General features: G+C 41.9%; 1 protein-coding gene across 3 annotated transcripts in view; it reads left to right on the top strand.

Annotated features, from left to right (window-relative positions):
• The window catches only part of NUFIP1 (nuclear FMR1 interacting protein 1), a 461,243-nt gene that overhangs the window by 285,716 nt on the left and 148,683 nt on the right, over positions 1–26,844 (top strand). The gene's annotated exons all lie outside the window — the stretch shown is intronic.

The following is a 26,844-nucleotide window of genomic DNA, read 5'->3' as shown; positions in this document are numbered from 1 at the left end:
TTGTTGGTGGCCTCTGCCCTTCAGAGACATGTGAGCCAGACGGGTTGAATTTGTGATTTCCCAGTCAGTGGTCAAGGTTTCATTAGGATAGGGTCAGGGATGAGCTTTGCTTCACATGGATGGGGAGCTTATTCCATAATACAAGGATCCTCTGAGTCGCATATCTGTCCCTCTAGCATGTTCTGTTTAAGTCACAAGTGAAGTTCAAATTCTTGGATCTAGTGTTTCTGGTGCTTTTTATTTTGTGGATGTGTAAAAGATCCATCAGGTCTGGATCTGAGGATGCCTTATATAAGCCAGGCATAGATCCTCTCTCAGGACCCTGTAGGATACTGAGCACAGAGACAGGGCCTCTAGGCAGCCTGCGTAGGACAAGGGTATTCATGCACTGGATTCTCCTGTTGAGGAACCTTTTGTGGGCATTCAAGCTGTTCCAAGTGTCTGGTGAAGTACATGCCAGAGACAGTCTCAATGATGGGTTGTATAAGGGGTGAGTAGAGTGGTACTGTAAGTTCCTTAGACCTGGATGCCATACCCTTACCTGTAAGTTGGGCAACTTTGAAAGATTTTCTTACCGTCTTTGCTGCATGTTGGTCAAAGCCCAGATTATTGTCTACATATGTTTCCAGATCCCTGACTACCGGATTGACTCTAAGACACCTGCAGCAAATGGAGAGGCTGCAGAAGTACCTCACAAAGAGGATCCTTGGTCTTAAACATGTGTCCTATATGGACAGACTCAAAAAAACTCCAACTATTCTCTGTCTCATATCGCCTACTTAGAGGCTTTCTCTGCTTGACTTACAAAGCCATGTCTGACCCAGCTCTGTTAGAAATGCTACATCTAAAGAAATCCCAATCCCTCCATGCTACACACTCCAGAGACCTCAACCTCATTACCACAATCAACAGAACAAACTGGAGGGACAGGTTCATAACCCAGAGACTGCCCATGCTATGGAACAGAGTTCCCATACATGTCAAGCTTATCGCCTCATTGGCCCTCTTCAGGAGAAATCTTGATGAGTGGATGGGTAATAGGAAATTCACCATGGGGATCATTCCAGTGGTTCTACTCGACAGAGGTACTGGGGACTAAGGTTGGGTGGCACAATGCCAGGGTAATCCTATGGGCTAGGCTTGTAAAGGCTCCAGGGTCATTAGTCTAGTACACACCTATGAACCTATGAGTAAAACTTAGTAATGAATATTTTAGAAGACTTAAATTAATCCTGAAACATTGACATCTAGGAGCAAAATCCAAGCTATAAACCAGTTTGCTCTTCCTGTCCTAACTTAGAGTTTTGGAGTGATTGATTGGCCCCAAAACATGTTGGATAGATTAGATATTATAACAAGAAGGATGCTTCATGTTCACCAGATGATTTATAAAAATCAGTGCATACCAAGATTATATATTCCCCATTCTGAAGGAGGGATGGGTCTCCTTGAAATTGATTGCATGTATAGATCTGCAATGGTGGAACTCCACACATCTGCTAATCTCACGAGATCCAAACTTAGTGAAAGTTTTGAAACTTGAGAATAAATCTAAGATGACTTCCTTGCTTAACTTAGCAGAAGCATATCGGCAATAAGCAGGAATGGAAATCAAACCAGAAGTAGAGAAGTCAGGCAGCAACTGAATGTGCCAAAAAAACAAAAGAAAGAATATAAGGTGAAATATCAGATGAAAAGGCAAGAAATGTGAAAAATGCATAAGTATAGATGTTCATCGTGTTTCACTGTTGCAGTCATTACACTTGGGTTATCTTGCTGGCAGGCTACCCGCAGTTGGCCTGAATTCCAAAGTCTAGGTCCGGTGTCAGTTGCTGTCGCCTCTTCCCTGACGTCAATGCGCCAGGGGTATAAAAGATGCAGCCAATGCCATTTTCATCAGTCTTTCTTGCCGCGTGGTGCCCGAAGCAAAAGCAGTTCGCAAGTGCCGGTCGGCCAACTCCTGAGATTTTCGAATTTGAATTTCAGATCCGAAGTCTTCAATAAAGCTAAGTACCCCATTGGGGAAACTTTTTCTTGCTCCAGACCGATGTCAGTAAAAATTAACAATTGTATTTCTTGTGGGAAGCAAATACCTCATAAGGATTTTCATTCTTATTGTATTCCTTGCCTAGGCCCTGACCATGACATTGCTAGTTGTCGGTTTTGTGCTAGATTCAACCAACGCACTATTAAGCGGCGGTTCGATTTTGCTTTACATTGTTTTGGCCGAAGGTTTAACTATATAATGCCGTCGGAACAACCGACGACTGGAGTTCATAAAAAGCACAAAGACAAAGAAAAGGACAGGCATCAGAGGTCCAAAACTGACGACGGAGCCTCTTCTAGGCCAGTCGCCAGTTCTCAGTGAGGCGCTTTCGCAGCCCCTGACACCCGCTACCTCAGAGCCACAGGCCGCTGATGACTCCCACGTGGAGCCAGCTAGGCTATTGGACACTCGGAAACTATTCCCTCAGATGGGTCCGGAGCCGCTGGGCAGGCATAGGCTTCTGAGGGTGTTTTCAGACCTATACAGCCTACTTCAGCTTCCAAAGCAAAGACTAAAGCAGCTCTAAAGACAAAGAAACAAGTACAGCATTCTCCTGGACAGATTTCCATGCCTAAAAAACAGATGCTCAAAATGGCCGAAGACCTAAGTACCTTGATCAGGGGTTCCCATCCCCCTCCTGACAAGAGGCCTAGGCAAGAGACAGAATATGAATCTTCAGATCAGGTTTCCATTTCCTCTGACTCCTCTTCTGAACAGGAATACTCTTTTCCTCCTTATGAGGATTCTGATGCTGAAGAATCTATCCCTTCAGCCTCTCCGCCTGAGGATTATTCTTTTGGGGAAACCCTGCATATACCATGAGGGAGCAACTTCCACTGGGAGAGCCAAGACTACTCAGAAAAGGCTTAGAGATTTTCTTTTATTACCTCAACACAGGCCTCTGGCTATTCCTCCTGTGTTAGACATTGTTGATGTATTTTCAGAGTCCGGCCTTTCTCCTGACTCTTTACCACCTGCCCCTGTTAAACCAGACATACTACAGGGTTCCAGATTCACATAAATGTCTTTATAAAAACCCTGCTGCTGACCCAGAAACTATTTCTCAGGGTCCCAAAGGGGTCAAGGCTTTGACTGCAAAAAACCCTATCCCCTCTGATAGAGATTCAAGGGCGCTAGACAGATGGGGGAAAAAAGGTTTACACTTCTGCTACTTTGGCTGTGAGGGCTTTAAATTGTCAATTTCATATGCCTAAATGTCAGCAATACTTAATGTCACTGCTAAAACAGAAAATGTTGTCAAATTCTGATTGTGCAGAAAATAAGGAAATGCAGGATTTATTGCATGCAACTGAACAAATGGGAAAGCATACATTGCAGTGTGGTTTTGATTCTCTGGAGGCCTCTTGCAGGGCTGCAGTTACGGGTTCTGTCATTAGGAGCCATGCTTGGTTAAAGGAACAGAATCTGCCTGATCATGTTAAAGCAAAATTATTAGATGCTCCATTACAGCATGATACTTTATTTGGTGTTAAAGCAGAGGAGGTGTTGAAGAAAATGGAGGACAAAGCGAAATCTATGCAAACAGTAAAGGATTTCTTACAGGTACAGCCACCCAGATTTAGCAGGAACTTTCCTACAAAGAATTGGTCCTTTCCAGTGTCAGGCCACAAAGAGGCAGCTACAGACGCCCCAGAGGCAGATCCCAGCCCCAGGGCTCACACAGGCCTAAACAGTGGGACGCTTCTACCTCCAAAAGCGGAGAAGACAAATCACAGCCATACAGGAAACCGTCCCAATGACTTTCCTCTGCCAGCACCAAGCATTTATCTTTTGGCAGCCCCCTTAGGGGGAAAACTAGCACTTTTTTCTCAAAATTGGCACATGATCACCCAGGACAAATGGGTCTTGAATATAGTGTCCCAGGGCTACAGGTTCCACTTTCACACCCTGCCAAGGGCAAAGGGCATGCAAGACCTGCCACACAATCAATGGGCAGAGGCACAAAAACAAGTTTCATCCCTCATGGACATGAGGGCCATTCAGCAAGTACCACAGCAAGAGCAGGGAAAAGGATTTTACTCACGACTTCTTGGTACCCAGAAAGGACAAAGCCTGGAGACCAATACTGGATCTGTCTATTCTAAATACATTTCGGGACGTCTCAAAATTCAAAATGTTGACTCTGCAGCAGCTGCTGCCCATGCTGGGCAAGAAGGCTTGGCTGGTAACTTTGGACCTAAAAGAGGCATACCTGCATGTCCCAATCAGACAGTCTTGCAGAGAATACCTCCGATTCATAGCTGGCGCAATGCACTACGAATTCTCTGCACTGCCCTTTGGCTTATCTACTGCGCCCTGGGTCTTCACAAAATGCCTGGCACCAGTAATTGCATTTTGCAGACAGAGGAATTCAAATATATCCTTACTTGGACGATTGCCTTATTCAATCAGAAAACAAGAACATTCTACTAAAGCATCTGACATTTGTAAAACGATTATTAATTTGCCTAGGGTACACAGTAAACGAAAATAAATCAAAACTAGTACCCTCCCAAGAGATAATATTCCTGGGTGCAAGCTTAAATACAACTGTCCAGATGGCTTATCTCACGCCAGACAAACAAAGGCAACTGACTTCTTACTTCCAAATGTTGGCAACAAAGACCCAGTTATCTGCAAGAAAAATTCTGCAGGCTTTGGGCTTCATGGCATCCTGCATTCTGCTAATTCCATATGCCAGACTGCATATGGGGAAACTACAATGGTATCTAAAAAGTGTTTGGACTCAACATTGTCACAGTCTGGAAACATTAATTACCCTCATTCCTTGCCTGCAACAGGAGTTTCGATGGTGGGCACAGGCCTGTCACCACAACAAGGGACAGCCATTCACCCTACCTACAGCCAGGCAGTCAATAACAACAGATGCATCAGATTATGCCGGGGGCCCACATGGCAGGAAAATATATTCAGGGCACATGGCCCACAAGCCAAATGCATCTTCATATCAATCAAAAAGAGATGCTAGCTGTTCAAAATGCCCTGACAGCTTTCAAGGATCTACTTCATCCAGGACAACTACTGATAAGGACAGACAATACTACAGTCATGTGGTACATAAACAAGCAGGGAGGCACACATTCCTACCCCCTCAGCAGACAAGCCATGACTTTGTAGGACACGGCACTGACTCCAGTACACCTGCAAGCACAATTCCTGCCAGGAAAGAAAAATATTCTGGCAGACGAACTAAGCAGAAACCTCATGGATCCCCACGAGTGGAAACTGGATCCACAAGTCTTCAGCATGATAACAAAGAAATGGGGATGCCCAGACATAGATCTATTTGCCTCCCCTCACAGCTGCCAACTACAGAGATTCTACTCAAGTACTTATCACAAGCAGGCATGGAAAGTGGATGCTCTATCATTCAGCTGGAAAACCCTAACAGTATATGCCTTTCCTCCTATGCCTCTCCTTCTCAAGGTACTCCTAAAGGACAGACAAGAGAAGCTAAAAATGCAACTCAGAACCCTAAATCTGGCAGCATGGCGGATAATGTAGCCATTCAGAACACACCTCTCCCTAAAGCAGTGATGGATGTTATTTTGGAGGCCAGGAGGCCCAGTACCAGAAAATCTTATGCAGAAAAATGGAAAAGATTTTGTGCTTGGAACCAGGCACAAGGAGTTGACGTTTGTACCTAATATTCCTCAGATTTTACAATACCTAACTGAGATGCTGGACAAAGGCCTATCCTTTTCATCAATTAAAATGCATGCCTCTGCCATTTCAGCTCATTACAATACAGAACCTCCTATTTTTTCACATCCGTTGCTAAGGCAGTATCTCAGAGGGGCCAAAAACATAAGACCCCCAAGGAGAGCACCAATACCTGCATGGGACCTCAATTATATTTTGGAAAAATTCACACTGCCGCCTTTTGAGCCAGCCAATACAGCTGAAATAAAGTTCTTATCTTGGAAAACAGCTCTGCTCCTAGAAATAACCTCTGCAAGGCGAGTCTCAGAGTTACAGGCACTCATGGCTGTGGAACCTTTTATCATTTTCCATCCAGATAGGGTTTCTCTGTGGACGAACCCGACATTTATACCTGAAGTAGTGTCCAGTGTGGCCCTTAACCAAACCATTCATTTGCCTACTTTTTATCCAAACCCACAGAATAAGGGTGAGAGACTCCTGCATTCTTTGGACATACACAGACAGCTAAGCTTCTACTTGGACAGAACTAAAGCTTTCAGAAAGACTGAGCAACTCTTAGTGGCATATGCTACAGGATCACAAGAAAAGGCCATCTCAAAGCAGACTATTTCAAAATGAATAGGCCACTGCATTCGTTTCTGCTATTCACAACATGGCAAATCAGTGCCTAAGGGCATTAGGCCACATTCAACCAGAACAGCAGCCACTTCAGCCTTCCTCAGAGGAGTACCAACCAAAGACATTTTAGAGGCTGCAACCAGGAGTTCAGTGCACACTTTTACCAAGCACTATCACTTACCTCTCTACTCTAAATCCAGAGCAGGCTTTGCCAGTGCAGTTCTGCAGGGCCTTATAGCCTCTCCTAATCCTATTTAGACCCAGCCACCCAACCTCGGCTTTGGGATTCAACCCAAGTGTAATGGCTGCAACAGTAAAACATGATGAACGTAGTACAGCTGTGTACCTACCATAAATGTAGATGTTAGAGTGTATTCACTGTTGCAGTCCAGGTTACCCACCCACCATCCCCCTTTTCTTTGCTGGGACTTATCTGTACTTCTCTATCCTATACAACCTATGTGGTGTATTTGCTTGTAGATGAAGGAAATGTTTATTTTAATGCATGCATACTTATTGGCATAATATTTAGCCTACCTATTTGGGGGCACCTTACATCTGGGGCAAGAAAAACTGAAGAAAATGGCGTCTGCTGCAACTTTTATACCCCTGGCGCACTGACGTCGGGGAAGAGGCGACAGCAACTGACGCCGGACCTAGTCTTTGGAATTCAGGCTGACTGCGGGTAGCCTGCCAGAAGGATAACCCAAGTGTAATGACTGCAACAGTGAATACATTCGAACATCTACATTTATGGTAGGTACCCATCTGTACTTTGCAAGTGTAGAAAACTTCTGGAATAACCAGATTTTGATCAGGAACGAACACACGAATGGTTAAGGAGAGGTGAATTCAAACCAAGAGATGAAAGATTAATATTGGCGGCACAAGATAGTGGGCTACATACATGTTGGTTTACAAAGTCCATTGAACATAGGTTCATAGGTGTGTACTAGGCTAATGGCCCTGGAGCCTTTACAAGCCTAGCCCATAGGATTACCCTGGCATTGTGCCACCCGACCTTAGTTCTCAGTGCCTCTGTCGAGTAAAACCACTGGAGTGATCCCTGGGGTGAATTTTCTATTTCCCGTCCACTCATCAAGATTTCTCCTGAAGAGGGCCAGTGAAGTGCTCTGCTTGACATGTATGGGAAGTCTATTCCGTGTGGGAGAAACGGACAAATGTAGGGTTTGTAAAACAGAATTGGAAATTGTCGCACACCTAGTTCTGGTTGTGACATACTAATGGCAGAAGGACTGTATACTGAAAGGCATAACAATGTAGCAAGACTGCTGCACTGAAGATTGTGCAAACATTATGGGGCTGAAGTGGATGAAAAACACTGGAAGTATGAGCCACAAAGAATTATAGAAAATGATGAAGTCTACATCACATGGGATCATCCATTACCAACAGTTCAAAAGATAGATGCTAGAAAACTGGATATCGTGGTCCAGGAAAAGAAGACAAAAGTAGCATTGATCATTGAAATCACACACTCTGTGACTACAGTGTCCTGTGCACAGAGACACACAAAGTTATAAAATATCAGGATTTGCAAGCAGAAATGAGAGCGATGTGGAAGAAAGATGCTAAATAGTTCCAATAGTAGTAGGAGCAATGGGTCTTAACACAAAGAGTCTAAAATCTTATTTGGATATGCTACCAATACATGTAACTCCATACGAATTATGGAAGAGTCATTACTGGACACATTGCGGGTGCTGCAAAAAGCATTGTTGGCTGACATCAAAGAGTGAAACAGTACTAATTTCATGAACTTTAATCGTACTTTGACTTTGGAATCGGGTCCATTCCCGTCAGGGTATTAGAAACCCAAAAAGATTTGGAGAAATTGAAAAGGGAGAGACATCCGTGAATATTGTTGGGGGCCTACTGAGACACTGTTTTTGGCCTTAGCAAGCACCACCAGAACCTGATCCCTGCTAATAGTTGGGGGGATTATGCTAGTAGGGATTTCACAGGGCGTAGCAGTGAGGGAGTAGGGGGTGAAGTCTGAACTGAATTCATGGGCCAGTAGATTTACTAAGTCTCCCTGATCATTGAAGGTGGTGCCATTAACCACCAGTTGAGCACGCTGCTGTGTGTTACCTTTAAGGTTCTGGTTAAATCAGAAGAAGGCCTAGTGAATGCTTTTAGCCTGAGAGACTTTCCTGACCTTGTAGTTGACCTTGTTAGACTTGGTCCTCTTGGATTCTAGTTTAGTTGAATTTGAGAGCTCTTTTCTTTATGGAAGTTGCTCCTTCTGATTTTGGGCCATGACTTTTTTTTCTATTGTTATATACCCTGTTGAGGTGCCAACAGTTGAGTTTGTTTTTGCTGTTTTGGGCTTACTTCTGTTAGGTAGAATAGCCTCTGTCCAGCCATTTACATGTTTGTACATGGGTTCTGTGAACAGATCTGTACAGGTAGCTGTAGTCTCATGGTTAGGGTGAGCCTTGGATTTTGGCAGACTGGGATGTGGTTTGTCTTAGAATAGTTCCCAACTATTACAGGTTTAGTTATTTTTTTCCGAGTTGATTTTTATTTCAAAGGAGACAGCTTTGTGATCTGCCTCACTAGTGAGGACATGACATGGGGGGGGGGGGGGGGGGGTTGCAACACTATCCCATATCGGTGAATACTAGATCCAGTATATTTGATCTTCTGGTTGGAACACGCACTATCTGGTCCAGGGTGTTCATTTTAATGAAGTCCAGAAAGCATTGTGCCTGTGAGTTTTAGGAGGCCTGTTTCCCAGTCTATAAAAGGATAGTTAATTACCTGTAAATAGGGTATTTGGTTGGGTGCTGAGCACATCGAATAGGTCCTAGGTAAGAATTGTGAGACTCTTGGGGCATAGATCATGACCTATAGCTAGCTAGGATATGGTAAGGTACCTTATCTAAAGTGACCTGCACGTTGGTGAACTCCATTGCATCATCCTGTTTAACCAACCTGGAAGTATATGTATTGCTAATGTAGATAGCGACACCTCCACCTTTAGTCCCTGTCTATACTGTTGTTGGACTAAATGTGTAGAAGGCACTGTAGCCTTGCATTGCCAGAGTACTTTCTAAGGGTTAAAATCCAGTTTCAGTAGTGGCACAGATGTCTACATTCTCCGTAGTGAGGAGGGCTTATAGGGTGTGGAGTTTGCTTTTTAGGCTCCTAGCATTAAGCAGTAACACCTTAAGGTTGCTTTGAGTCTTTTGTTATGTTGGTAGTTTTATTTTGGCGTGGCCTAAAAAAAGGCTCTAAGGGGGGAGAATAAAGTTTTAGCTAGCATCTGAAAGCCTAGGGAGGCAGGTGCAGACCATACTTGGCAAAGCAGCATGGTCTTTTAATCATGTGCTTCCATGCCGACAGATTTTTGATTCCCCTGGAGTGACACCAGAAACTAAGCCTTTTATTAAAATCAATCATTTTATGCACATACTGTGGCATCATGCTTGGTGAAGTAGAGTGCTACTCAATGCAAGCTTGTACCCGTCTTTGAGGGCTGTTATGGTTTAAGGATTTGATTTCAACAAGGATCTCCTAGAATGGTGGGTGGGAAAAGTAAATAAATATATAACTTACACAACAGACAATAGCAATGAAAAAGGAGAGAGAGAGATTTTGGAAGTCAGATTACCAATAAGGGGTGGACGTGTAAGTTGTGGGAAGTTAGGGAAAATTTCAAGCTGAAAGAAGAAGTGCTTGATTTTCTGTTGTGGGGATTAGCAAAAGCTAGATTTTTTTAAACAGGGTTTAGCAGACGTGCTCCACAGAAATCAAGCCTTAAAATGGCAACCCTAAATTCTGGAGACATTGATATTAGCTTTAAGGCAACAACAATAGTCTAATCAGTAAGCAGATGGGGGGGGGGGGGGGGACAACTCCAGCAATGCCCCTACTCATCAAAGCCAGTCTCACTGTCACTGAAACTATGTCTGACCCAGAAGCCTGTTTGTTACTGTTAACAAGGCAGATTAATGTAAAGAAACAACATATTTACTTACAAAAAGTAAATTTACTTATGGCAAGCCAGAGATTAATAGAGTGCAAAACAGTTCTTAATTTTCTTGTGTGGAGATGATCAGAAGCTAGATTTCTTTGTTTAGAAGGATTCTGTTGCAGCAGCTAAGGATGTGTGTATAGAGACTAAACAATAATGAAAGAAGTAGAAGCTTCTAATTAGGTATATGGATCATAAGATACAAGAAGAGAGGTTTTCCCTGGTTCTATCAGCTAGAGGAGAAGATGCTGGTAGTAATTTAAAGGAATATGTTTGGGAAGGGAAGAATCCAATAATTAAATAGGATAAGTTGATTCCCCTCATTGAATCAGTTTTATAGGTAGTTATAGGCTTGCAGTTCAGGAGACCATTAAGGAACTTGGCACACTTTGAGTTGATCTAAAGCACTGTCTGGTTAAGTGATTTGCTCAAGATTACACAGTTACCAAAAGGAGGGTGAGGGGAAACAAACCATGTACCACAGGTGGTTTAGTGTTACCCAGTTTGAAGAAGTACTTTGAAGCTTTACATTTAAGGCTGATATACATAACCCAAGCAGAAGGTTATAAATCAAAGTGGGAAAGGGTGATGATTTTGAAACTGGGATATTTCAGGAGATAAAGATGGACTAAAGTTTTGGATGCAAATTCTTAATGAGAATAGTGTTAGATTAGGGACTTCCATTTTAAAGTACTTGTTAGGCTAAAGGGTAAAATAAATGGTTTCATTTATGCATAAAAGACAGTTAAGCAGAAAGAAAAATAACCTTGCTGGTCTAGCATGAGAGACAGTTTATTAAAAAGGAAAAATCAGCATAAATTGTGTAAAAAAAAATACAGAAATACAGAATGTTCTTTTCTCAAGGGAAAGATACAATCTTGCCAGCTACAGAATGTTCCTTAATGGAATGTTAAAGCACATATGAGACATTTCAGTCTCACTGCTTCTTAACTGTTGTTCGTTGGCATTTAGAAAACTCCACCTTGAAACCTTAAAAATAAGCTTTGCAGAGCAACTCAGCTTAGAATACACAAAAAGAACACACAAAAGTAGTCACACTGCAGAATCAGAAAAATGTTCTGTATGAAAAAGTTACTATGTAAAAAAAAAGTATGTATAGTTTCTACCAAAATACTGTGATAACTAACCAGATGTGACAAACAGCCTCTGCTTGTTAACTGTTGTAAAAGGAAAACTGCACAATTGGAACTCCAAGATAGTTAACTTAGGCTAAACTCACTTTGCATTATTAGAAAATACTGTGCATCACAAATGCACTATGTAAAAACTGCTTTCTATCAAAAATGCTACGGAAAGACATACATTTGTTAGCTTGTGACAATGTTACGAATTAAAAATAAATGGTCAACTGCTACTTAAACACTGCTGAGTGACATTTAATGAAAAAAAAAACGCTCCTTTAAATTTCAAACATGTTGTTTTTAAATGTTTCTCTGTATTCTGAGGTGTATCATCATAACTCTAAATGCATCGTGTTATATTTTAATAGGTACTACCACAAAAAAGGCTATTCGCTATTATGTGGTTACAATGCTATGTCACAAAGGTCCGCCATTTTGTCATTGACATATAGAGAAATGAATCCCTCCGTTGCCATCACTGTCAGAACCAATCAGTGACTGACAGATGGGAGTTTGAGCAGCTAACCAACTGTGAAGCATGGTGGGAGGGGCAAAGGTCCTTCAATCTGCTGTGCAGCCCACCAGAAACAGCCTATTAATGTTATCAGTATCTTTATAGTGATAATGTATTCACAGATTTTACATCAGTACTGTGCAACACATTTTAGACAATGAGCTTTACTGTACAGCAGTACCCTGATTGGAGAACGAGCGTTCTCCGGCAGGGTATTAATGTACAAGTAGTGCCTGCTGAAAAATGGTTCCGCCACTTTACAGCAGCATATCGAGCAGCAGTGCAGCTCGGACTGAGGAACCGGAACAGCCGCCATTACTTTACGCTCGCTAAACAGTGTTTTTATTGTTTATATATATATGTGTGTATATATATATATATATATATATATATATATATATATATATATATATAAAAAAAAGGTGGGTGTGTCTGTGTGGTGTGTGGATTTGTCTGTGGTTGAGTGTATATGTGCATGTCAGCGAAAGTGAGCGAGCGACTTATTTTACATTCGCTAAGCAGCATTTTTGCTGTTTAGCGAGTGTAAAATAAAAAAAGAAAAAATTAAAATAAAGCGTGTGAGTTTATATGTGCTTGAGAGTAAGAGACAGTGAGAGCGATCAATCGAGTGAAACAGAAAAGTGTGTGTTTCAGTCTGCATGTGTGTGTGAAGGCATGCATGAAAGCAGACAAGACTGTGTGTGTGTGTGTGTGTGTGTGTGTGTGTGTGTGTGTGTGTGTGTGTGTGTGTGTGAAAGAGACAGTGATGTGTGAGAAACTGCGTGTGAGAGAGAGTGAGACTGAATTTGTGTATGAAAGTAGCTGGAGATTGTGAGAGATTAAAAAAGAGGGTGAGACCGATCTTGTGTTAATGAATGTATATATGAAAGCAGAGGAGACTGTGTGTGTATATGTATGTGTGTGTGTAAAGGCAGAAGAGACTGTGTATGTGTGTATGGGAGAGAGAATGGGCTGTATGTAAAACTGTTCTTTCACTAGCTTATTTTTTTAAGCACAATATTATTTTTTATGCGTCTATATCATAACATCGAAGATGCAAAATGTCAAACGCTCACAAGAGAGAAAATGCCGAAACTCAAATTCGGCAACCCCTACACCCCCCGCTAAATATATATTCCAAGTCCGAGATCGCACTGCAGTGAGGAAAGGGCAAATATCCCAGTCTTCACTGTACTGCAATCTCAAAAACGGACCCTCGACATTTCGGCACTTTCGCTGTTGTGCCGTTCGACATTTTGATTTTACGATAACATGATCTAGATCCATTTTTTAATACATGTTTGGTGTAAAATGCTTCCTCCATCACCATTAACATATACTAAAGCAAGTTTGAAATACTAAGTGGAGGAACTATTTTACATTAAAAATATATAAAAAAAAAAGAATATAGTTCTTAAAAAAAAATAAGGAAGTAAAACACAACAATTTTACAGAAAGCCCATTCTCTAAGTGCAGTAATGCCCTCCAGGGTGTGTGTTAATGTGTAATTAATGCCCTTCCAGGGGTATAGAGACCCTCTGCTTGTGGCGTCGGGCCTCATAACACCCCTTGACGGGCATTAATTACACACTAACACACACCCTGTCAGGAATTATTGCTTGCTTAATGCCTGAAAACTAACCATTAGTTTTCTCTAAAGTTTCACAAACAACTTTTCATGTCTTGGAACTGTACAACCTACAGACAGTGTCACAACACAGTTCTTCAACCAGACATGAGTTTTCACTTGTCAGCAAGAAATCTGTTATGTCTGTTGAGAGATTTACAGAATAATGAAAAATTATGCTTATTTGTGTAATAAATAATATAAATAAAGAGCAGGTCTGTTTCTTTCAAGATATCCAACCTGCAGTACAAATATATTTACATTTTCTGCTGAAGGAAATCAATAATTTGTAAGTCACATAGTTTTGGAATAACTGCATATGTTGAAATATTGTATTTCCTAATAATTATTGGGGAACTGGCAGCATCTTTTTTCCCTATAGTGTTACACAGGAGCAGTGACAGCTAGTTTCTGTCTCCCAGTGTCACAGTTTACAGTAGTCCAGTTCTTGTTAAACTGAAATCATTTTAGCAAGTAGCTGCAGCCACATTCCTTGTTTGGCAAGATAAGAAACTCAGCAACTGCTGACAGCAGAAGCACTTTACTGTAGCTCTCACCATTTTTAACCATATACTTTACATTCTTTTATTTTAACTGTGTTGTTGGGGTGCCTGAAAACAACCCATCTTTAGCAGTAAGCTATACTTGCAACAGTATATTAATCTATTATACTTCGCTGCCTGTATAGTTTACATGGACGAGACTTTACTGATCACCTAGTATGAGACCACTGAGCTGATGGGGTGCAACAGCAGCCAGATTTTGAGAGTAACTAACCGTAAGCAAGGAAACAAACTGGGAATGAGAAGCAGCTATAAAAGGAAATTAGAAATATACTTATCAGGTATGTAGGTCACTGTTACTTAACTTAAATGCCACCCTGTTGATTTAGCCTCCCAGAAGTCTTCCTTTAAAGCTCTTCATCTTGGACACTTGATTGAACAGAACAGTTGGACTGTCCACATAGCATGGAGCTGCTGCAGACCCCAGTCTGTCCATTCATACTCTAAAATTGTAAAATATATCCATATCTCTCTTGGACTATGTGACATACACAGTGTAAGAAATGCTGCTGTGTGGCACATTAAAAATCACAGTAGAAAAACACACTCGGATTTGTATTGTCTATGATGTGGAATGCAGTCATAATGTTTACTGCTGCAGCTGGTGAAAATATGCAAATTTATGAAAAAGCATTGCATGCCTTTTTTGAACTGTTTGACTCCTGAGACTTTTGACTGAATTCTAACTGCAACTGAATATTGGTGTAGTCAACTCAGCAAATTTAAGAAAGTTATTGCATGTACCTCTAATCTTCACCTGGCACTAAGGTTTGGTCACAGAAAAAAGGCACTTTTTAAACTACCACTGCTAAACTGAATTACTGATTCAAAATACACTGTCTGTATTTCTCTGTCTCACATAACCTGTCAGCCTGGAAACATCAAAACTCTGGACAAAGGCCCATGAAAAATAGGTACAAATCTGTACGCTGATTAACATAAAATTTGCATACATAATGTAACCCCACCCACTCCAGTGGAATTGTGGGATATCACATTTCAAACACAAACTGAAGAACAGCCAGCCAAAATATGGCCCCCCAGACCCTGTAGTAAATGGTAACCATTTTTTTTTAATATGTAGCAGTGATGTTCACTGGGAAGGGAGGAGATGATGAACCTTAGGATTTTGTTTTTGGTGACTTGCAGTATGTGTGTTTTGTGGTAAAAGTAGGGCATTTACTGGTAGGCAATATTCTAATCTTAGCAAAATAATTTTGTAGCTTGCTAGGACTTCCAAATGTCATTCTCCATGGCCTACTGATCAGTGGCATAGCCTGGGGATGTCTGAGTTTGCTGCCCCCCCCCTCACAAAATCATGGTTGAATGGGCCTTGCAGCCTTTCCAATGTCCCATTACTTGGCTATTTCACCCCATTTACCATAAGCAATGACATGTGCATATTGCTTTACTTCTACAATGATTATATGGATTTCATTTAAAACTTTTATTTTACATTTTATAACACAAACACTAATAGACATCTGCTAAACAAAGCATACAGTCTCACAGTGAAAATAGACTTTGCAGCATTAAAACTCACATTCATTGAAACAGCATTGAAACCCGCATTCAAAGGAACTGCATCTTGCCAGTGGCAGATAAAGATTACCTTTGGGCTATTTTCAAATCATATGCCCCTTGCACTGAAAGCATACATGTGTTCTTTGATACATCTTCCTGATTGTATTAAATTATATTCCTTGTATAATGCAACACACTTAGAGCGTGTTTTAACTGTATTGTTTTGAACATTTTTCCAGTAAGCAAACAAAATGCATGCACCAATAATGACAAAATTGCCCAGTTCAGAACATTTCCATCATAAAAGTCTACTCAAACTTCCACAATCCATCGGTATCAGTAAATATGCACAATCTCTGCAGAAGTAAAAGTCATCTAAATAATTCCATACTAAAGAGATCTGTAACTAATGAAGAGGTTCCTGCTAGCAAATAACTTTATATTTCATTATTTCATCTATAAGTAAAGTGCCTGTTGCCCTTGAAGAATAAATTTCCTATGTTACATTAAGAAATGATAAGCTAGTAATATTTCAATAGGGAATGGATGGAAAACTGAAAACAGGTTCATAGCTACTAGGTATCTGTGATTAAATTGTGTCCTCTCCTCTGCCTTGTGTTATTTGTTGGCTGAAAACATCTGTGATCTGTCCAAAGACTGACAGACAATACAAGTGGCTTATCATAAAAAAAAGATCATTTCCTTTTTAACAAGAATAATAACAGTGAAAAAAATGTTTTATGCCTTATGGCCAAGACTTCCATCAGGATCACCACTTGGAGTTGGGGATGAAAACCAAAGTCTATACAATATCAGCTACATACTCCTTTAAGCTCCTAACACACACAGCACACCATGATCCACCACTTCACCCATTTGATGAAAATTGTAATGACAAGATGGAAAAAAGCAGCATTTATTATCGTAAGTTCCATCTTACTAGGATACACTGAAAACATTTGTTTATGTCATCATGTTTTTAAAGAAATAAAAAAGTAGCTTAACTGGACGATCACCACAAAGGATCATCTTGTTAACGTTTAAAAAAAATGCATTTTTGATGCACATGTAACAAATGATCCACATACCTGTCATCAAATCTATCATTTCAAAATTATGAAGAACGAATTTTCACATTCCAAATCATTAATTATACATTGATGTCCTTCAAGGATGCATCTGCAGTCCTTACAAATGGGTTGTCCTGTCGTCAGGCAGCCCTTCGGTCGGCCGGATTCCAAAGTCTGGGTCTGGCCTCGGCTGGTGTCACACTTCACCCGACGTCATAGCTGCAGTTCTTCGGGTATAAAGGCATCAGCCGACGCCATTTTCCTCAGTCTTTCTTGCCGCGTGGCGCCCGAAGCAGAAGTTGTTCGCAAGTGCCGGTCAGTCAGAACCAGAGATTACTACTACAAGTACCGAAGACTTCTAAAAAGCTAAGTACCCCATTGGGGACTCTTTCTTGCCTCAGCCGATGTCAGAAAAAGTGAATAACTGTTTAACTTGTGGGAAACAAATACCTCATAAAGATTTCCACTCTTACTGCTTACCTTGCTTAGGCCCAGACCACGACGTAGCAGCTTGTCTAGCCTGTGCTTCTTTCAACCGACGGACGCTTAGACGTCGGTCGGAATTTGCTGAAGAGTTTTTCGGCTCCGATTTTGCTTACATTATGCCGTCGGATCCTCCGACTACGCAAATTTCTAAAAAGCGCAAGGAAAAGGACCGACACTCGCGGTCCGCGGTTTCGGCCGAAACCGCGGTTAAGCCAACCGCGAGTGTCTCGGTTTCGGCTGAAACCGAGTCCACGGTTCTTCCTTCGGCCAAAAGCTTGCCACTTACCGAGGCCTCATCCAGCCTGGCTGAATCTGCTACTGAAATCCCACCTGCTCTTGCAGGTTCACAGGATTTATCTGATACTATCCCTTTGGATATTTCTACCCCTGCACGTGGAGCTGCTAGGCCTCCTGCATCCATGTCGATTAAGGCCTTTGCCAGGGCTAAAGCAGCAAAAACTACAAAATCTGTGCCTGCTAAGAACCCCCTCTCACAGGCCTAGCTCTAGTTCACAAATGCTTAGTCTAGCAGAGGATCTCATTTCTTTGATCCGGGGATCCCAACCACATCCAGACAGGGCCTCTCACCCACCTCCAGAGAAGAGGACTAGAGTAGAGCCCCCGAGCCAGTTTCTTCAGATGGCTCCTCTGATGAATCAGATAATTCAAACCCTCCAGAGGGCCCCTTTTCTCCTTATGAGGACTCTGATGCAGAAGAGTCCATTCCTTCTGCCTCTCCGCCTGAGGAATTTTCTTTTGGGGAAACCTTGCATGCTATGAGGGAACAATTTCAATGGCAGGGCCAGGATTTTTCAGACTCTAGGAAAAGGCTTAGAACCTTTCTGCATTTGCCACAGCATAGGCCTTTAGCCATTCCTCCAGTCCTTACTGTTGTGGATGATGCTTTTAATGATGCTTGTACTGCTCCTGATTCTCTTCCTCCGGCCCCTGCTAAGCCCGATAGGTACTACAGGGTTCGGACACACATTATCATTTGTATAAGGCCCCTTTTGCAGATCCCAAAACTATCTCCCAGGGACCCAAGGCTGTAGCAGCTACTTCTACTAAAAACCCCCTCCCCTCTGAAAGGGAATCTAGGGCCTTAGAGAGATGGGGTAAAAAAGTTTACACTTCTGCTACTCTTTCAGCTAGGGCCTTGAACTGTCAATTCCACATGATTCAGTATCAGGAATTTATGTTAGACCAATTAACTAAAAAACTGTCCTCGGATGAACCATTAGACAAAAAATCTGTACAGGAAATGGTACATAACATTCAGCAGGTCAGTAATCATTCCTTAAAATGCGGCTATGATGCACTGGAGGCTTCCTTTAGATCAGCCATGACTGGCACAGTGATCAGAAGACATGCATGGTTAAAAGAGCAGTCCTTACCAGACCATGTTAAATCAAAGCTCCTAGATGCTCCCATGGATAAGCTCAATTTGTTTGGCTCCCCTGCGCAGCAGGTGCTGAAGAAAGTGGAAGAGAAAAGCAAAATCTGTCCAGACAGTCAAGGATTTCTTGCAGGTCCAGCCTCCAAGGTTTAGCAGGAACTGGCCTTCCAAGAATTGGTCTTTTCCAGACACCTCCAGAGCTCCGAGAGGCAGGAATAGGCGCTCAAGAGGCAGGGGTCAATCCAGAGGTGCCTACAGGGGACGTCAGTGGCAGGCTAACAACCAGCGAGGTACAGCCACAGATCCAGCCACCACCACTTCCACAGGACAATCGCAGTGACTTGGCTCTGGCACCGCCTACCAGGGAACAACTAGAGGCACCCTTAGGCGGGAAGCTAGCCTTATTTTCAGTAAACTAGCATTTCATCACAGGAGACAAATGGATTTTACAGACAATAGACCAAGGTTACAGGTTTCACTTCCACTCTACCAAGGAAGAGAGGAATGCCAAACCTACCTCCAAATCAGAAGACAGAAGCTCTAGAACAAATAACTCACTTACTAAGGATGAGAGCTGTAGAAAGGGTACCATCTATGGAACAAGGGCAAGGATTTTACTCCAGACTCTTCCTGGTATCAAGAAAAGAAAGCCAATGGAGACCTATTCTCGACCTGCCCGCTTTAAACACATACCTCATTGTTCCAAAATTCAAAATGCTGACCCTACAGCAGCTTCTTCCCATGCTGGGCAAGGAGTCTTGGCTGGTAACTCTAGATCTCAAGGAGGCATACCTGCACGTCCCCATATGACCAAATTGCAGAAGATACCTCAGATTTCTTGCAGGATCAGAGCATTATCAATTCTCAGCATTGCCCTTTGGCTTATCTACTGCGCCCAGAGTATTCACGAAATGCCTGGCATCAGTAATTGCCTCATTGCAGGCTTCAGGGAATTCAAATTTACCCTTACCTGGACGACTGCCTGTTACAAGCAGACAACAAAAACAAATTAACAAAAGATTTGGAAAGGGTCATTCATCTACTACAAGCCCTGGGATACACAGTCAATATAAAAAAGTCAAGGCTGATACCATCCCAAAGGATAACCTTCTTGGGTGCAGATCTGGACACATCAAAACAAATGGCATTCCTGACAGTAGAAAAACAGGAGCAACTCCCTTTCTACTTCATGGCATTAACAAAGCAGAACCAGCTAACAGCAAGAAAAGTCCTGCAAGCTCTCGGTTACATGGCATCCTGCATAATATTGATTCCACATGCCAGACTACATATGAGAAAGTTACAGTGGTATCTAAGGAATTTATGGTCTCAGCACAAGCACAGCCTAGAAACCCAAATTCCAATAATTCCATGCCTGAAACAAGAATTCCAATGGTGGGCTCAGGCCTGTCAATCAAACAAGGGACTGCCCTTCCACAGCACTCAACCAAGCCAGACCATCACAACAGACACCTCAGACCTAGGTTGGGGGGCACACATGCTGGACAAGTGCATACAAGGCTTATGGACTCAAGACCAGCTGCACCTACACATAAATCAAAAGGAAATGCTGGCAGTAAAACTGACAATTCAGGCATTCAGACCATTTCTTCGACAGGGTCAACTGCTGATAAGGACGGACAACACCACAGTTATGTGGTACATCAACAAACAGGGAGGCACACATTCATACCCTCTATGCCGGATGGCAATGGACCTCTGGAATGTGGCACTGAGCTTCAACATTCAGCTACAAGCAATTTTTGTGCCAGGAAAAGAAAATATACTAGCAGACATCCTAAGCAGAACTACCATGGATGCCCACGAATGGATGCTGCATCCGGACATCTTCAAAACCATTACAGGGAAATGGGGACTACCAGAAATTGCATCCCCACACAATCACCAACTGAAAAAATTCTGCACAAGGACGTACCACCCACTTGCTTGGAAAGTGGACTCCCTATCTTTCAGTTGGAAAAACCTGACAGCATATGCATTCCCACCTCTTCCCTTGATGCACAAGGTGCTATTGAAGATCAAAGAAGACCGTCCAAGGATCATCCTGATAGCTCCAGACTGGCCAAGGCAACATTGGTACCCATTACTGAGGAGTATGTCTCGGGAACAAATATGGCCTCTGCCCCTAGTTCCCTTGCTGTTAACACAGAACAACTTCAAAACCCTGCATCCAAACCTGAGAACACTGCAGCTGGCTGCCTGGAACATTGCATAAGACCAAATAACCCAGATTTATCTCAAAGGGTTAAAGACATTATCTTGGAGGCTCGCAGACCCTCAACAAGAAAAAATTATTCAGCAAAATGGAAAAGATATCTCATTTGGAGTACTGCAAAAGGAGAGAATGTGTCACTGGTAAACATAGCTAACATCCTGGAATACTTGGCAGAGCTCTTCCACAACGGCCTGTCCTATTCTTCCATTAAGATTCATGCATCAGCTATTTCAGCAGAATACAACTTGGATCCTCCAGTCTTCTCACATCCTCTGCTCAGGCAGTTTCTGAGAGGGATTAAAAATGTAAAGCCACCTAGGAAGCCACCATTGCCAGCATGGGACTTGAACTTTGTGCTAGAAAAGTTGACACTCCTGTTGCATACCTTGGATGTACATAGACAATTACGTTACTACCTGGACAGGACCAAGAGCAATAGAAAAACTGACCAGCTACTGGTAGCATATGCAACAGGAATGGAAGGAAAAGCAATTTCAAAACAGATAATCTCTAAGTGGATAGGAAATTGCATTAGATTTTGTTACTCCTACCATGGGAAGAAAACTCCAGAAAACATCAGGCCTCATTCCACAAGGGCTACAGCCACTACCACAGCTTTTTTACGAGGAGTGGCTATCAAAGACATTTTAGAGGCTGCTACTTGGAGCTCCGTACATACATTTGCCAAGCATTATAATTTACCTTTATACTCCAGATCCCGAGCAGGTTTTGCCACTGCTGTTTTGCAAGGGATCTTAACTACACCATAATCCTATTTCTCCTCCTCCCCCAGTTTGGCTATGGTATTCTACCCATTTGTAAGGACTGCAGATGCATCCTTGAAGGACATAGTACAGTTTTGTACCTACCATAAATGTAGATGTCCGATAGGCATGCATCTGCAGTCAGGATTAACCCACCCTCCTTCCCCTCTGTGGTACTCCTAGGGTATTTGCCCATCTTGTAGCTAGCTGGGGGAATCTTTTATGGTGTATTTGTTTGTATATATGTACATACATGCTTATTTTTTGTTTGCTCTCTACTATTTGGAACCATTTGCATTTATCCAAATTTAGCCTTCCTAGAGGGCACCTGGCATCTGGGGCAAGAAACACTGAGGAAAATGGCGTCAGCTGATGCCTTTATACCCGAAGAACTGCAGCTATGACGTCGGGTGAAGTGCGACACCAGCCGAGGCCAGACCCAGACTTTGGAATCCGGCCGACCGAAGGGCTGCCTGACGACAGGACAACCCATTTGTAAGGACTGCAGATGCATGCCTATCGGACATCTACATTTATGGTAGGTACAAAACTGTACTTTATACAAACACCTTCACAACAATTAAAAATTTTCTCCAGAACAAAACACACACTTGTATATTCTCCACACTTACTGAATCTATGTGGCCATGACAACAGTGTTTACTGCTATTGTAACTAATTTGTTTCAAATAGCAGTTTTTAATTTGAATTCCATACATACAGAGATGCTGAACTACCACCAGTCATAATATTCTTCTCTGACTGTACCATCTTGTTAAGCGTAAACTTAAGCATTTAACAACTGTCGCAAGTTACGCAACTTCCTTACAGTTCCTTTCTTCTACAAACACCAGTAAAATATCTTTCTTCTGCACCACCTCATATATTTTCGAGCCTACTGTCAATTAACACATGCCTCCAAACCACTTACATTTTATAATTCTTATATTATACACACTATTTTAATTCACGTTATCAAAACATCATTGCTATGTACAGAGGTGCACATAAACTGCAGCGGTGTATCCCTTTCTTCTATCCAATTGGTCAACAACAGTTCAAATATCAGGATCCATGTGCATAGCAACTGCTGGAGGTTACTGTGTTTCATGTTGAAGATGGGGGCAGTTTACATAAGTATTAAATGAATAGACTAAGCTGGAGCAATATAGACTAATTAGAATGTATATTTTTGGAATTTTCTCAGTTACCAGTATTAAGTCACCTTAGAAAATAGAGAATTATGTTTGTTTTTATTTGTCAGATGACCCTTTATGTGGGTAACTCAAACAGAAAGGCCGAGAAGTATACATCATATGATGGTTTGCAAATCAGCAGGCTTTGCCTTAGAATTGTTAAGTTTTGTGTGTGTGCATGTGCTTAGCTTAAAAATACACCACATGAAGGGACCATTCCAAACTAGCCGCGGTTTAAACATCTGACCTTATAATACCTGTATGCATTGCCGAAACAGGTTTCCCCATGGAAGTAATGTGTAGATCATCAGTATTTCGGCATGATATTTAATAACTTTACTTTACCTTTGAACCATCTACTTTGCTTGTGTTACCTAAGGCTTCAGATATACAATTATATATGTTCCCCTTATTTTATAAACATTTCTGTTTCTAAATGCATATCATTTATATATGCAGCCACTGTAATTAAAATGACTCTCTTTGCAAAGCAGCGTGTATGGGACTGTGAATGTCTATCTCATTTGTTTCGGTAACTTATAGGCATAAACCATCGGCAAGCACACTGTGTGCAGTGCCGTTTTTGAACACTGATTTCTTTGTTTGCTGGTTTATTTTGTTTTCTAATGGTGTGCTCAGAAAAGCATGAAAATTAACAGAGTCAATGTGACAGGAAATAATGAATAACACGTTAACCCTACATCAAAGCAGATTACTTAGTGCATTCTCTGGCTTTGCCTTGAAACAGTAGGGAAAACTGAAATGTCAGGTGGGTGGATTGCATGTATTAGGTGCTCACTCTGTGATCTGTGCTTGCTTATGGGTTAACCTTATGCCAAAAAAAAGCAAACGTGGTTTTGCCGGTAAAATACAATAAAACAAACCGTTCCATTCACAAACGTTAAAACCAGATCTGAAGACGTTTCTTAATGTAAGGGTTGAAAGCGCTTATCTTTATTGGTGAAATAAAATTAGGTTTTAACGTTTGTGAATGGAACTGTTTATTATATGTTACCAGCAAAGCCATGTTCGCATTTTTTGGTTTGGAGTTGTATTTTATTAGGTGAACGAAATATTGCTCAGATTACAGGTAAGTTCGTAAACGCTTGTGAATTGCCCTGAGAGCTTTAAAATATCTGCCCAAAGCTCACCAAATAATAACCATAAGTAGAAGACCCAAGTCAGAAAACCATTTAAAATGACTGCTGCTGCTGTTCACATGTAGCAAGCACCACTGGAATTAATATGCATTTACATACAGACTCTAGCATTGGCACTGCGAATGATATTAAATAATTTTGGACACTTGTAGCCTGGCATGTCTTTTTCACTTAGTTGGGAGTATGCAAAAGCGCAGTTAGTGCATGTTGTATTTGGTCTTGGAAATGTAAATCGGAAGACACAGTACACATGGGGAACCAGTTCAGCTGATGTTTACTTGAGAGTAGAGGGTGGCCCCTTGACAAATAGCGATAATGTGATGATGTCAGATGCCGTACTTTAGATAAAATAAAGAAATCTGAAATTGAAGGGGCCACTCAGAAATTCATGGCACCCCATTATTTTGCCGTCAAAACTGGTAAATTCCTTTGAATTCGGTACGGTTGAGAGGTATGCTGTCTCATTATCAACCCCCTTTTTACCATTTTCTACATGAGGTCAGGGTGTCATGTTAACTGTTGCCATCTCTCTTGATTCTGTGCCACACTCCTGCTTTCTTTGGCACTAATGCCTGACTGTTGCAGATCCTCTCTCGCACAATCCATCCACCTCCTTGCTGGACACCTTCATTTCCTCTTACCTTCTTCCTGTTTGTCCCAAATCTTCTTCACCAGCTTGTCTTTTGCTTCTGTACATATGCCCGAACCCCCTTAATCTGTTCTCTTTGATCTTTTCTACAATTGAAACTGCTTTGGTTTTGCCTTTATGTATTTATTTCTGTGTCCCCTGCACATCCTACCACCCTTTCGGGTGCTTTATTTCCATCACCTGTAGCTTTCTCACTGCTCTACCTTTACTGCCTAGTCCTCTCTGATTCTAGCTTTGACTTCTTCATTCAGACTTGCCTTTTCCTCAACTACCCCTCCCAGATACTTGAAGCTTTTAACCTGTTCTGCTGTCTTCTCTTCTGTCTCAGTTCTCAGCTTCTTCTGATTTTCCCTGATTTGCTGTCATTACCACTGTCTTATCTGTACTTAGTTTCATCTCATGTGCCTTCAGTTTTGCATTCCATTCCCCTGTCCTGTGCTGAAGTTCTTTCTCAGATTCTCCCTGTAATGCCACATTGTCTGCATACAGCAACTTTGTTGATCTCTCTTTTCAGACCTGTTTGCTAATGTAATCCATCACCAGTATGAACACCAATGGGCTCAGAGCCGAAGCCTGGTGCACACCCACTCCCACTGAGAACCCCTTCGTGAGAACAAACACTATTCATACTTGAGTCTGTGGGTCTTTGTACATACCCTGCATTCATTCTGCCAGTGTTTCTGGGACTTTGAACCATCGCAGTTCTGCTCAAATCAGATTTCTTGGGACCTTTTCATATGCTTTCTCCAAGTCTAGGAATGCCCAGTTACTGTCTTTCCTCCTCTTAACTATCTGTCTGACTGCAAACATTGGGTCAGTTGTGCTGCATCTTGATTTGAATCCAAACTGCCCATTTCCCATCTTACTTTCTGCTGCTCTGCATATCTATTTATCAGTCACTCTCTCCAGAATTTTCATGCAATGTGAAAGGAGTTTGATACCTCTGTATTGCCCACAGTTGTGGATCCCCCATTTATTTGTGTACACTGGCACAAGTATGCTTATTCTCCAGTCATCTGTGCTGCACCTTTCTCTCCACACTGCCATGACTAACCTCAGAAGCCATTTCTCCCCTCTCACCCAGCATCTTTATCATATCTGTTGTGACCTCATCTGAGCCTGCTGCTTTCCCTGACTTAATTTTTCTTAGTGCTATTTTTTACTTTTCTAGGCTGGGCTCCGATTCTTCTCTCATTGTAGGCTGAGTCTAGGGATGTACAGCTTATGTGGTGGGTTTTTTTCATTCAAAAGCTATTAGAAGTAATCCTTCCATCTGGCTTTGATGTCCTGTGGACCAGTGAACAGGTTGTTGCTGGCATCCCTTATGAAGGGTGTTTGACTATCTTCTTTATCTTTCTGTCTTTGCCTTGAAACCGGATATAGTTTCTTTGTGCCACCTACTGAGTCACTTTCCAGAAGCTGGGGAATGTGCGCGTGTCAGAATGGGGTGAGAGGATAAAGACAGCAGGCAAAGTTTTGGCAAGGATAGCTTAAACACAAAAATGATCTCAATATTAAAACCAGACCTTTGCTATTGCAAATCCTTTCTTAGCTTTTTTGTTGGCCAACCAGTATCCCTTCTTAGTCTGGTCTGTCTTTTCTGTCTCCCACTTTTTCCTGCACTCTTTCTTTCTTTTGATGACTTCCTGGAATTCTGCATTCCACCACCAGATTTCCTTATGTACCTTATTTCCGTACCTGTCTCGCCCACATAGCTGTTCTGTAGTCCTCACATATGCTGTTTTCAGGTACTGCCATTCTTCAACTCCACCTATTTCATCCCCTTCTTGGGATCCTAGAGCCCTGAGTAATTCCGTGAACTGTTGCACTTTTTCTCCAGTCAACTTCTAGTCATTGTCTCCTATATATGATAAAACCCACAAAACACCAAGTTCATGTAGAATGTCAGAGAGAGAGGAGTGACTTTAACTGTTAATCATACCATGTTGGTGGATTGAGTGGTCAGATCAGTAAATGGAACTGGAACTATGTAAATTGGGAGAGTTGTACAGTGAACTGATTTGACATTAAAAACAATGGCCAGAACACGTTGGGACACTTGTGAGCTGTGATCTTACACACACGCTCTTCATACCATGCATTTTAATACCATCTTAACATGACTGTTGAATATGAAAATAACTGTATGTATGTGGACTTGATGAATT

The sequence above is a fragment of the Protopterus annectens genome, chromosome 5.part0 (genome assembly GCF_019279795.1).
Source record: "Protopterus annectens isolate FY-2018-M chromosome 5.part0, PAN1.0, whole genome shotgun sequence".
Taxonomy (NCBI): Eukaryota; Metazoa; Chordata; order Ceratodontiformes; family Protopteridae; genus Protopterus; species Protopterus annectens.
Note: the sequence above shows the minus strand (reverse complement) of the source record. Positions and strands in the feature narration are given on the sequence as shown.